Source organism: Pteropus vampyrus, unplaced genomic scaffold (genome assembly GCF_000151845.1).
Source record: "Pteropus vampyrus isolate Shadow unplaced genomic scaffold, Pvam_2.0 Scaffold83, whole genome shotgun sequence".
Taxonomy (NCBI): domain Eukaryota; kingdom Metazoa; phylum Chordata; class Mammalia; order Chiroptera; family Pteropodidae; genus Pteropus; species Pteropus vampyrus.
The window spans coordinates 2,977,775-2,989,717 of record NW_011888864.1 but is presented as its reverse complement, the minus strand read 5'-3'; the positions used below and the strand labels follow the sequence as shown (position 1 = coordinate 2,989,717).

General features: G+C 29.9%; 1 pseudogene; it reads left to right on the top strand.

The window, feature by feature from the left end:
• Positions 1 to 9,985: 9,985 nt before the first annotated feature.
• Positions 9,986 to 10,104, top strand: LOC111741931 (annotated as a pseudogene).
• The last annotated feature ends 1,839 nt before the right edge of the window (positions 10,105 to 11,943 follow it).

Below are 11,943 nucleotides of genomic sequence, written 5' to 3'. Positions count from 1 at the left end.
ATATTTCCAGATGCTCAATGATGATTATTTATGACTTTCCGAAAATTAATCCACTGGTAAATTAACCTAAAGTTATTTCATGGCCTGAGGATTAATAATGAGTTAATTATCAACAAAATATTTAAACATATTTTTTAAATGTAAGATGTATTAAATAACTTCATGTTTATAACCATTCATCTATTCAGTAATGTATGATCATATAATAGTTTATGTGAACTTTTATTTTTGCTAATTAATTAAGAATAATAATTAAAACTTAGAAATCAGATTTCCCAATTGTTTTAGATAAGAAATAGAAACTGATATAAAATTTTTGCAAAGCAACTGGGACTTTTTCCTAATTTAATTAATGTGCCTGGATTTCATCTCTATTTTATCCAGCAGGCAAAGAGAATATAGAATTATCTTTGGTTCCACAAGAAGGACCCTTCTTTCTATTGCAAACAAATTTCAGGCACCAGTGAGTGAAAAAAAATACAAAAACAAAAAAGATTCAGAAGAAAACAAATATATTAATATTTTTTACTTGCTTTTCTGTTAAAGAAATAATAATGCAAACTGCACAAAGTCACCTCCAAATGAACACAAACATACAACCACTGCTCTGGATTGAGGATGATTTTTTTTCTCCCTCTGGGATCAGAGTATGAAAATGGTTGTAGATGTCAAGAAATAGTATAATGGAAATGAAGTGATTACTCATTTAAGCCAAATAGAAAACTGTGTTTAATTGTCTGAATGCTCCATTGACTTCAAATAGTCTGCAGTCCCAGACTCCTGATACCTTTAATGCCTTCACAAGGAGCTTAACTGGCTTTCTGCAGTAGTGAATAGCCATGGGAATTCAAACAGGGTTGCTGTTGATTCTGTGTCTCTGTGTCTTCTCAGTGCTAATTTTGTTTTTTTAAGCAACAGATACTGAAATCTCTTGGTTAATGGTTTTCTTGGTTTCTTAGAGATTGTGAGAGAAAACAAAAGCTTCGGAATAATAATATCAAAGAAAGATTACACTATGCTTTTTTGTTATTTTACATCTAAGCGAAATATGCTCGCATTATTTTTGGTCTCAATGATCTGATGGCTATTGCCAGCACTTTAGTATTTATTCAATTATTCAAAAAGATTTTCTTTTGTGCAGTCTTTTCCAACTTTATAACGGAGTTAGACTTTTTGCTACTTAATATATTTCATGAGGTATTTCGATTTCAGCATTTTTTCTTTGATGTTTAAATTGACTAAAGTGAAAAATTAGACACATCCTGTGATTAATATAGCAAAAGAAAGCAGTTTAAATAATGGAGTTTCCTAGAGAAAATTGGGTATTGTTTTGACTAACCATAGAGACATTTTTGCTCAGCAACAACCAAAAATATTCAATCGAAAATTTATAAAATCTAAATTGAAATTGTTTAAGTTGTATAAAATTTTCTTATGATATTGTGGAAATCTAGAACCAGGAAATGATAATTCCTTTACCATTAATATGATATCTTATACTTTTTATACATATATTTAGACTGTAAAACAAACTAGAATAATAAAATAATAAATCCGGGCTCAATTTTTACAATATATATAAACTCTGTTTCTTATTAAGACATCATTTATTTGGCTTCAAAAAAATTCTTTATATAAAAATTAATGAAAAGAAAAGCAAGATAGCAATGAAAATCCTCGCTCAGACAATACCAAATTATACATGCCATGATATATGTTTGAAAGTAATTTATGAAAATTATATTTTCAGTTCTAAAAATTAATGACATCAGAGTTTGCTACTGGCTGAAATGAAGAAACCTATTAATGGTCTTTAACAATTTTTTGCAAATCAATATCAGAATCAGATGTCATTACATGGAATGATTGATTTAGTGAAACAGATATTGCCAACAATGGAGGTAAATAGAAGCTAAATATAAGAGGAACATCAAAATTTATGACTTTTGATTACAAGCCAAAAAAGTACCAATGGAATTTCATTTGTTAGAGTCTTGGGGAAAAGTAAACTGATCAGAATGAAAAGGCTCATATAGAAATAAAGTTAAATACACACACACATACCCATTTTTTGAAAAAATAGTTTTGCTATTTCTAGTTTGCATTGAGTGGAATTAACTAACAATTGAGATTAGTTCTGAAACATTCCAAGGGAGATCAATGATATGTCTAGATTTCCATAAGAAATGTTCCCCTACTACATCCTTACCTGAATCCCTGAGCAAGTAGGTCCCTTTATCCAATAAAATAATTGCTAGTATTCCAGAGCCTCATTAGAGAGGAAATCCAGAATTAGCATTTTAACAGGAAGCTGTTTGAGAGAAATGCTATGTAGATAATATAATCTGTGTGAGAGATAAACATTTACTTCTCTACGTGGTCTTGGAGTTCTGTCTATGAGTTCATCTGTCTGTTAGGAGTTATCCACTATATTAACTTAACCCTTATAAAATATTCTATATTTTTTATGTTTCTTTTATTATATTTTAATGTTAATACATTTTTTATTAAAGTATGCATACATACAGAAAAGCAAATGGATACGTATGCACAGTTAGATGGATTTTCATGTTATGGACAGCAAGACCAATAAGAATTTTACCAGAGTTGCCTAAAAATAATTGTCTTCTTTTTTCAAGGATATTTTTCCTGAGTCAGGGTTTTTGGTTATTTCTTTTAGTGCTATAAAAAACTCAATCCATTGTTCTCTGATTTTTGTGATTTCTATTGAGAAGTAGCCTGTCAATCTTATGCTTGCTCATTTGAAAAAATTAGGTCTTTTATTCTCATTATTTTTTATACTTTTTCTTCCATTTACATATCTTCTAGTAATTTTCATTGCTCCCTGTCTTCTGTGTCTAATCTTCTGTTAACATGTCCTAAAAGGTTCTTAATTTCAAGTGTTTTAGTTTTCAGTTTCAGAGTCTCCATATACTTTCCCTTTATACATTTTAATTAATTCCTGAAATTCTTTATATTTTTATCAACTTCGTCCATCCCCTGTATCCGTTTTTTTGAAAAAAAATTATCGTAGTTATTTCAAAAACTTAGTCAGCTGACTTCAATTTCTGGCTCACCTATAGGTTTGTTTCTTTGCTTCATTTTTCATTCTCTCTCTCCCTCTTAGCTTTCAGTTCTATCATTTGGTGCAACTAGCAATTTTACTGAATGCCAGATATCAATTTGGCATATAAAATTTTTGAAGCCTTCAGGTAATATAATCGTCCTCTAGGCCAGGGCTTGGCAAACTATAGCTCACGGGCCAAATCTGGCTAGTTTCCTGTTTTTATAAATAACGTATTATTGGAACATAACCACACTCATTCATCTACATATTGTCTATGACTGTATTCACAATAAATTGGCATAGCTAAGAAGCTTCAGGAGGACACTTTATGGCCCACTAAACCAAAAATATTTACTACATGGCCCTTTACAGAAAAAAAAGGCCGCTCTCAGCAGATACAGTAGTTTCAGATCATTTTAATCTAATCAGAAATTTGCTCTAACACAGCTGTGTTGTAGTCCTGGAAAGACCAACTCTATCTATGATCTCGCTCGTCCCTTAGGGTTTTAAATAAGGTCATAGTGGGTTCCCTGAGGCCCTTATTCATAAAAAAATCATATTCTTGTCTCAGAAAACTAACAAAACACTCTGCTTTTTTTTCTGTGGGCTTTCGACATAAGTATTTAGTCTCATCCTCATAGAATCCTAGTATTCAGCAAATGTACTTAGAGAAAAATCAGCTATGTTTGTGACCCTCAGATCTCTGCAATAATATTGACCATTCTATTTTTCTCTCAGCAGTTGTCTTCTATGGGCACATAACTGAACAGTCAATCTTCTGTAATCACCCAGAATTAGAAAATTGCTCCATAGTAAATTTGATGGCCGAAGGTTAGCTCACTTCTAAAAGGTTCTTTTCTCTCAGCAGTCTTAGTTGCTCTAGATTTTGTTTCAGCAACTCTCATTGCATTCTTATAGTTTTTTTCTCTATTATTCTGCTTTTCTAATTGATGAGGAAGGGGAACTAGTCTACTACCAGCTATTCTATATCAGCCAGTGAAAAGCCTGCATTTAATTTTTATCAAATGTTGCTATATATAACAGCCATGTGAAATTGGTTTTGTATATTGCTTTCCTTCCCCCATACCCCTTTTGGACCTGGTTTTCAATTTCTAAATGTTCATCTTATTATATATGTTTTACTTTGTAAACCACCTCACATGTTTCTTAGAAATTGAACAGCAATAAATGAATTTAATGATTAATAGGAAAGCATTAGAAATTTCTGTTCTTTCCATTTAAACGTATTTAAATGCAATATATTTAAATAGAAAGTGAAATGCTGTCCAGTAACAGTATTTATATTGGCTCTTTCACAACCTCTTTCAAAAGAGTCTGACAAAGAAACAGAAACAAGTGATTTCTTATAAACATAGCCCATCAGGAACTTCCTTTGACCTAGAGAACAGAAATCACCTTACCATTCAGTATACCTAGTTATTGTTCAAATTCATTAATATTTCTGTATTCTGTACCATAATATAGTTGTCACTTGATTATCCTTAGTCATAAAATTTTCAATTTCAACTTATTCACAGGCAAGATATCCTTAATACTACTATTGTTTCAGTCCTGATTTTATTATGGTTGGTTTTTAGCATTAAATAAGATTAAGTATGAACATTTCCTTGTCTATCTTAAGGATTGCTTCTTGATGAATGCTCAACAAAGCCTGGACTGTTTCTTCTTATGCTTTCCTCAAAATTATCCCATGTTCTGATACCGTCCTTTCTAACTCCGTTTCGCTCATTTTTCTAATTTTTGAGGTTATTAGATATTATTTTATGTAAATATTTGATTACAATAATACAGTATGAGGGGACTAAAATTTATCAAGAAACTAATATGGCTTAGTTACTGTGCTAGATATATATACATATTATTTTCATTTGAATTCTCTATATTACTCGTATTTAATACATGAGAAAACTAAGCTGAAGAAAAGTTTAATCAATCTCTTTAGATTACTCTCCAAGTTATCATTACCAGACCTCGAAAGTTAACAATAATTATTTAATATGCATAAATACCCAATGGTCATTGCCTGAATTTTCTTATACCAGGGATTCTAATGTATTCTATATATCATAATTGATTAATAGATTCCTCAAGTTTGTTTCAGCTTTTTTTTATTGCTGCATACCAAAACTTCTAAAATTTAGTGGCTTAAAACAAAAACACTATTTTTCTTTTAAGCATCTGTGGGTTGAAAAGAATAAACACATAATTTTCTCTTCTGCATCTGTGAATTGACTTAGTCTTGCTTCTGCAGTTCTCACTTGGCGTTTCCTTCGAGGATACAGTAAATAGTGGTTGGGCTGGAGTAGAAGTATATCAGAGCCAATATTTGTAGGTTTAAGAGAGACAATATAAACATCTAATTAAAATGTTAAAATCTTCACAGACGACTTAAATAAGTCATGTTCTTTCATACTCTCTCTCTTTGTATTCATATATTTATATATTCACAGATTTATTTCAATCAAAATTAATATATTTAAAGAATATAATGAGGTCAACGTAAGGAGCAAAACCATAATTACTTAATATTATTCTTCCACCTTATAGAGAAAGACGGCACTTTATTATTGTCCATCTTCAAGATGAACAGAACAAGGCAAATCCTCCTAAAGGGAGATTTTAGAAACTGCTAAATAAATAATTTTCAAACTAGTGATAAGAGTTTGGAAGCCCTGAGAGTAGAGAGATAATATTGTGCATTTATTTTATTGTTACCTTAATATGGGATAAAGCTGTTAAAGTATGAGATAAGACTAATTCTGGAGGTTTTTCTTTCCATTTAGTTTTTTGAAAAGTATTATATTGGATGGTAGAGAATTCTATTACAAGATACTTTGACTTTCTTCTAAACTCGGATCTATTACAAAGTAGTTCTTTGAGAACAAATTTTTAAAGAGGAGAGGAAAAAGTTAATAATATGAAACTCAACTAAAAATGTATAAAAATTACTTTTTTATTGACGGTCAATACCAAAAAATTGCAAATTGAGTTAATGTTATTTGCTTACATAAGAGAATGTTAAATAACTACCTGAAAATAGGGGAGATTATTGATTAGTGATGTTTCTCATTGGCTTAAGGTCAAGGAATGGCAGCTCACGTGCCATTTATTCACCATCCTTTGTTTATAAATTCTAAGAACTATTTGATGGATTCTGTGTTTTAAAAAGTACAAGATAGTGACTTAGAGTATATTATATGAATTAAACAGACCTGGATTGTAATACCTCATCATTAGTAGCTGAGTGAACCTGAGAAGATTACCTCTGAAACTTGGATTATTCACCCATAAAATGGGAGAAATTAAAACTGTCTCAAAGGACTGTTGATGGTGGTAAATGAGACAAAAAATGTAAAACACTTAGCACAGTAAATGACATATAGGAAGTATTCAATAAATAATACTTCTTATTGCTTGTCCACAGTGCAATTCGAAAACCTTGAAACAGCCCTCATATAGAGTGTTCTCTAAAATGATTTATAGAGAAAATATTTAAATGAAAATATGTGTTTGCTATTTTAAAAGACTAAAACACACTTAATATGACAATAATATCAATTTAAAGTAGGGAAATGTGGTCTTGTAATGGGAGATGAAGGGAAAAATTCAGAAACATTAAGGAACGTAAAATTACTAACCTAGTATCTTAAGCTTTTATTGATTGCTTTCTATGCTAAGAACTTTCTTCCATTTTTATAATTGTGGTTCTAATATAGAATCTTGACCAAATGTAGTGCAAATATTTTTTTATTCTTAATCTCTTTGTTTTTGTTTGGATTTAGAGTAGAGCTCAATATTTAAACTGATTTATGTGTGATTTAGCAAAGAGTACACAAAATCCCCAAACAGATTAAAAACATATTGTCATCAGACTCATGTTAGAACATTCTTTTAACAAATTTTTTTTTTTATAGCTGAGGCTTAATGAACTCTTCCAAGGAAGAAGTTTCTCTGCTTTAATCAGGAGAGAAAATGTTCTTCTATAAAAGTATCTTACTCCAATGACAGAAGAATAGTACTTAGAGACCAATATAGTTATAACCTAGAAAAAGAACAGTTTGGTGTACAATTCCGTTCGCATCTATCAGAATGAATGCATATTTAATAATTTTTTTAGTATTGTATAGAGAAGTAAAAATGCTAGCTAAGAGAGTGATAATGAATGAAATCTTATTATCTTTAGGTCATTGCCTTGTCAAATAATACATTCTAAGATAGATATCCTTAAATTGATATTTATTAATTAGCTAGAGTGTGCTAAGAATCAGTTCATTATACATTCTAAGTAATATTTCTTTTTCATTTTTTTAAGTATTAATTTTAACCTTATAATAAAATGTTATTTCCTGATAAAACTGTGTTGGAGTGAGCCCTGAAGGATTGTTAACCTTTAATCATAAAAATATTTTATCGTAATTCTGAAAAGCGTATTTAAAATTTTTTCCATTTTATCTATCAATAAGGAAATTGGTTAAAAGATAAAAGGGTTTTAAAAATAATGCATATTTGTAGTCTAATATAAGTGAGTTATGTCATGATGATAAAATTTACTTAACTAGCTTTATTACATTAAGATGCATGATACTCAGTTCAATCAAAATGAAAGTACAAGTTTATAGAATTTTACAAAAAAATATTGTTTTATAATAGCTTAAGATATAGAATTTTAATTTTCTTCATGTTTTCTCATTTTAAAATAAAATGCACTTTTAAATATTCTTTTTTTTTTTGCACGAAGTATAAATTTGAAAACAAGGTCCTCATTTGTATATATGTATATACATATGTATGTGAATATATATGTACAAAATATTTTTTTCCTTTCACTATTTCTTTGCAAATCTACTATATTTGTTAAGTAAAGGAATGGTTTAGTTATAGTTTTCTCTGTCTTTTATCATTACATCAAAAATAGGCATTAGGAAAAATAAACTGATAAATTTAGATTTTGGTTATTGTTAAAATTTAAGATGAAAGGTGTTTTGGCAATGTATACCAAGAAATTTTCACTACCATTCAGAATATATTAAAAATAGTAAAATAAAAGTCATTTAATATTCATTCTGTAAATATAACTTCCTTTTCCAGATCATGAAGAATTTTTGCTAAAGAATTCAAGTGCCTTTAATTCTTTTTTCTTTTTAAAATATTTGGTGAGAAACATTCCTTAAATAATTTAATATATGTAATTAATACTTTCTAAATATGACTATTCAAATGTTCTGTTGTTGCCATGATATTCCTGTAAAAATATTTTCACATCATTAAATTTCCTAAATTTAATATCACAGTTGAATAGTAATGCATAATTGGGTTAATTCAAAAACTAATTCTATTTAAAAGCAACTTCTTGTAATAACAAAAGGGAGTTCTCCTTTGGAAAGTCTACTAAGATAATTAATTTTTTTCTTCCATGTAGATTTTAGTATTGTATTTGGGCAATCTATAAATTCAATGGCTCAAACCTTTTAATATATCCTAAGCAGGCTTTTCCTTTACTGAAATTTTTGTCTATCATAAGATCCAGAAGCCTAAATTTATGTTAATTTATATTAACATATATTTGAGTTTCAAACCTTACAAATATCTGACTTCTCTTCTGTGGTAAAGCAAGAAATTTTGACTCTAAAAAGGTGACTTAAATCAGGTTCAAAACTGATTATGGCACATAAATGCCATCTCAAATTTTTATCATTAAAGGAAAACATTTAATTTTACTAGTGAAATGCAGAAGAGTGCATTATTGCAGGAAGTATGCCTTTTAATTTAAAATATTCCATTTATAGTTTTTCTAGAAAATAATGTAATTATTAAAAGATAAGTAAAAATGATCTATCTACCATCTATCTATCAACAATCAATCAACCATCTATCTGTCCATCCACCTACCTACCTACCTAACTATCTACCTTTTTATCTATCCATCTATTCATCCATCCATCTATCCATCTACCTGTTTATCATCTATCTGTCTACTTATAAGCTGCCTCATCTCAAATTTATTAAAACTTTATTTGGCAATTTACTCACAAAGTTGTTTTAATGTTTATGTCTAGCATTATAGTTTATAATTTACCTATTTAGTAAGGCCTTAAAAACTTTTATCGCAGGCATTTCATTTGTAAATGTCATAGAGAACCAAGTTTGCTCTTGAAAATTGGAAATAAATGTGTGGAAATACAATATACAAAACTGGTGTTCTGGACAATAGGACTAGTATATGTGTAATATGAAAGAGTGACTTCTTACTAGTGGATTAACAACTCTTACTAGTGTCTATGAGACGTTGTGAGACAGCGGAAATGGACTCTGAGTTCTAATTATGATCTTAATCATATTTGTGGCTTTAATAAAGTCATATACTCTTTTTTGGATCTCAGTGTTACCACCTGATGAGCAGTGCTAATCCAGGTAGCATACAACTATAAGAATCTGTATATTTTTGCACAAAGAAAGGGACACATAAATACAGTGTTGAATGTACATGATCATGAACACATTTACACTGTTATTTTGTTTTCATTTGTCAACTTCTTTGCTAAACTTATGAATAACTCACCTCTTGGTCTAAGGTCTGCATTTGCTAAATACAAGCCACTGACACATGGATTTTCATTTGTTGGCCAGCTTGCCCTACTGCTGACTGTCAATAATGATGTTTCCTAACAGTCCACAATTATTGAGTTGCCTAAATGTTTGCTTCAAACATTTAGGCAACTCATGCCTTATGCCAACTAAAAGAAAGTGCAATGTTGGCAAGTGTACAAAATATCAATCAGGAAAGTGATCATTGAAAATGCTGAAAAGTGGGACTTGGTTCCATAGTATAGCAGTTAGCACATCTGCTTTACACGCAGAAGGTCCTGGGTTCACTCCCCAGTGGAGCCACAGTCCATGGTCTATGGCCATGCCACCCTGAACAAGCTTGATCCCATCTGATCTTGGAAGTTAAGCAGGGTTGAGTCTGGTTAGTACTAGAATGGGAGACCACCTAGGAAGACTAGATGCTGTAGGCATAAATAATAACAAATAATAATTTTAAAAATGCTGAAAGGTGGCAATTGAAATAAGATGTCAATGCCCCAGACGAAAAAAGACCTGACAGTCAATGAAATGTGGTTTAACATATGGTGGCACTTGGAAGTACAAATTGTCCCTCTAATAAAGAATGAAGGAACATAGGTATAATGATGTGTAGATCTAAAAGCAGAGAATTTCAAGAGAGATAATATCACACATTAAACTCAAAATAAGTTTGGCTTAATTCTATGGCTTTCCTACAAAGTCTTGTCTTTGTGTAAATTATTTTATATTTTTAACATCTTACATAAAAAAATTTGTTTATTTAATGAATAAAAAGAATGAATAAACAAGTATGTCACTTAGACAGAAGGCTATGTTAGAGTACCTCAAACAGTAAAATCCAGGTAATCTGATTTTAATATGGCAAGAATTGCATATGATTAATTTGCTAGGCAATTCAAATTAAAGAATAGCACTTCACAAATTATTAACTAGTCATATAGTTTACAAAACATATTGGTTAAACATAAAATGCTAGTAGTGATGTAATTCTTCAAGGCAATACATTTAAAAGAAATTTTGAGCAAGAATCTAAATGGAGACTGAGAATAAATACACTGGTAAAATAATTTAGTTCAGATTGAAAAAAAATTGAGATGCACCCAAAAATGTGAAAAAGGAAAAAGAAATAAATTAAATTGAATAAGACTCAGAAAGGATAAAATTAGTAAATTGGACTGGAGATTAAGAAAATATTTTTAGAAATTCATGGGTAAATACTTCCATAGCTTAGTAGGTATATATAAATTTTATATCAGAAGCTCATTATATATATGCTTTAGAATGATGGATAGCTCATAAAATGTGTATTTAGTCCTACTCAAATAACACCTATATTATTTTTAGAAACATACTTCAAATAATTTTATGAGTAGATTTGTACACCAAATTGGTAATGCCTGATTTACTTTGATTTAGGGGTAGATTAAATTAAAACAGATAAGCAGGACTCCTTATAGAATATTATCTTATCCAGACTAGCTCAATATGCTGCATTATATATATTACTCAAAATTGAAGTCAGCATATTTGCAAAACTTCAAATTGAATTTTCTGATTTATATTGCTTGCTGCATTGATAGAATTTAGCTTTGGGCATTTCTCTGGTAATTTTCTTCACTGTTTGTCTTTTAATGAGTACTACAAAACAATTCACATTAATTAGAGTCATTTTTATTTATTGTACCATTTATCAACTCTACTACTTGTTTGACCCAAACTGGATTCTTGTGAAACATGATTATTATTATTACTACCAGGACTTCCACTTCCAACATAGTCTTACCGTTACATTGGTAAACACACTCCTGAAGTAAAAAACAGCAGCATCATCATTGGAAACAAGCAATGAAGCATAACAAATCCCACCCTAGGGTTCTTGGAAACACTACCAACTTCCATACTCTTATTCCAGAGCCATACTATTCAAGAAAGTAGAACAGAAGAAGGAGCTGTATTAAAGAAACATATAAATATCACACATGCAAGACATGATGAACTGAAAAAAATAACTTTCAGGCCATACAAACTTTAACGTGAGACCAAGACACGATATTAGAGATGTAAACAGGTTAGGTTTAAATGTCCTCTTCTGTACATTGTTCTGTTTATGTTTATTATAACATATATTTCCATACAAAAGGAATAATATTTTGTAATACTTGGGAGAATATTAAAAAGAGTACATAGGAGAGTACAATCCCATCAATTGCTATAAGGTCATTGTTTTCCTTTGAATATTAATCTCTGGGTCTATGTGTGTGATGAATTTA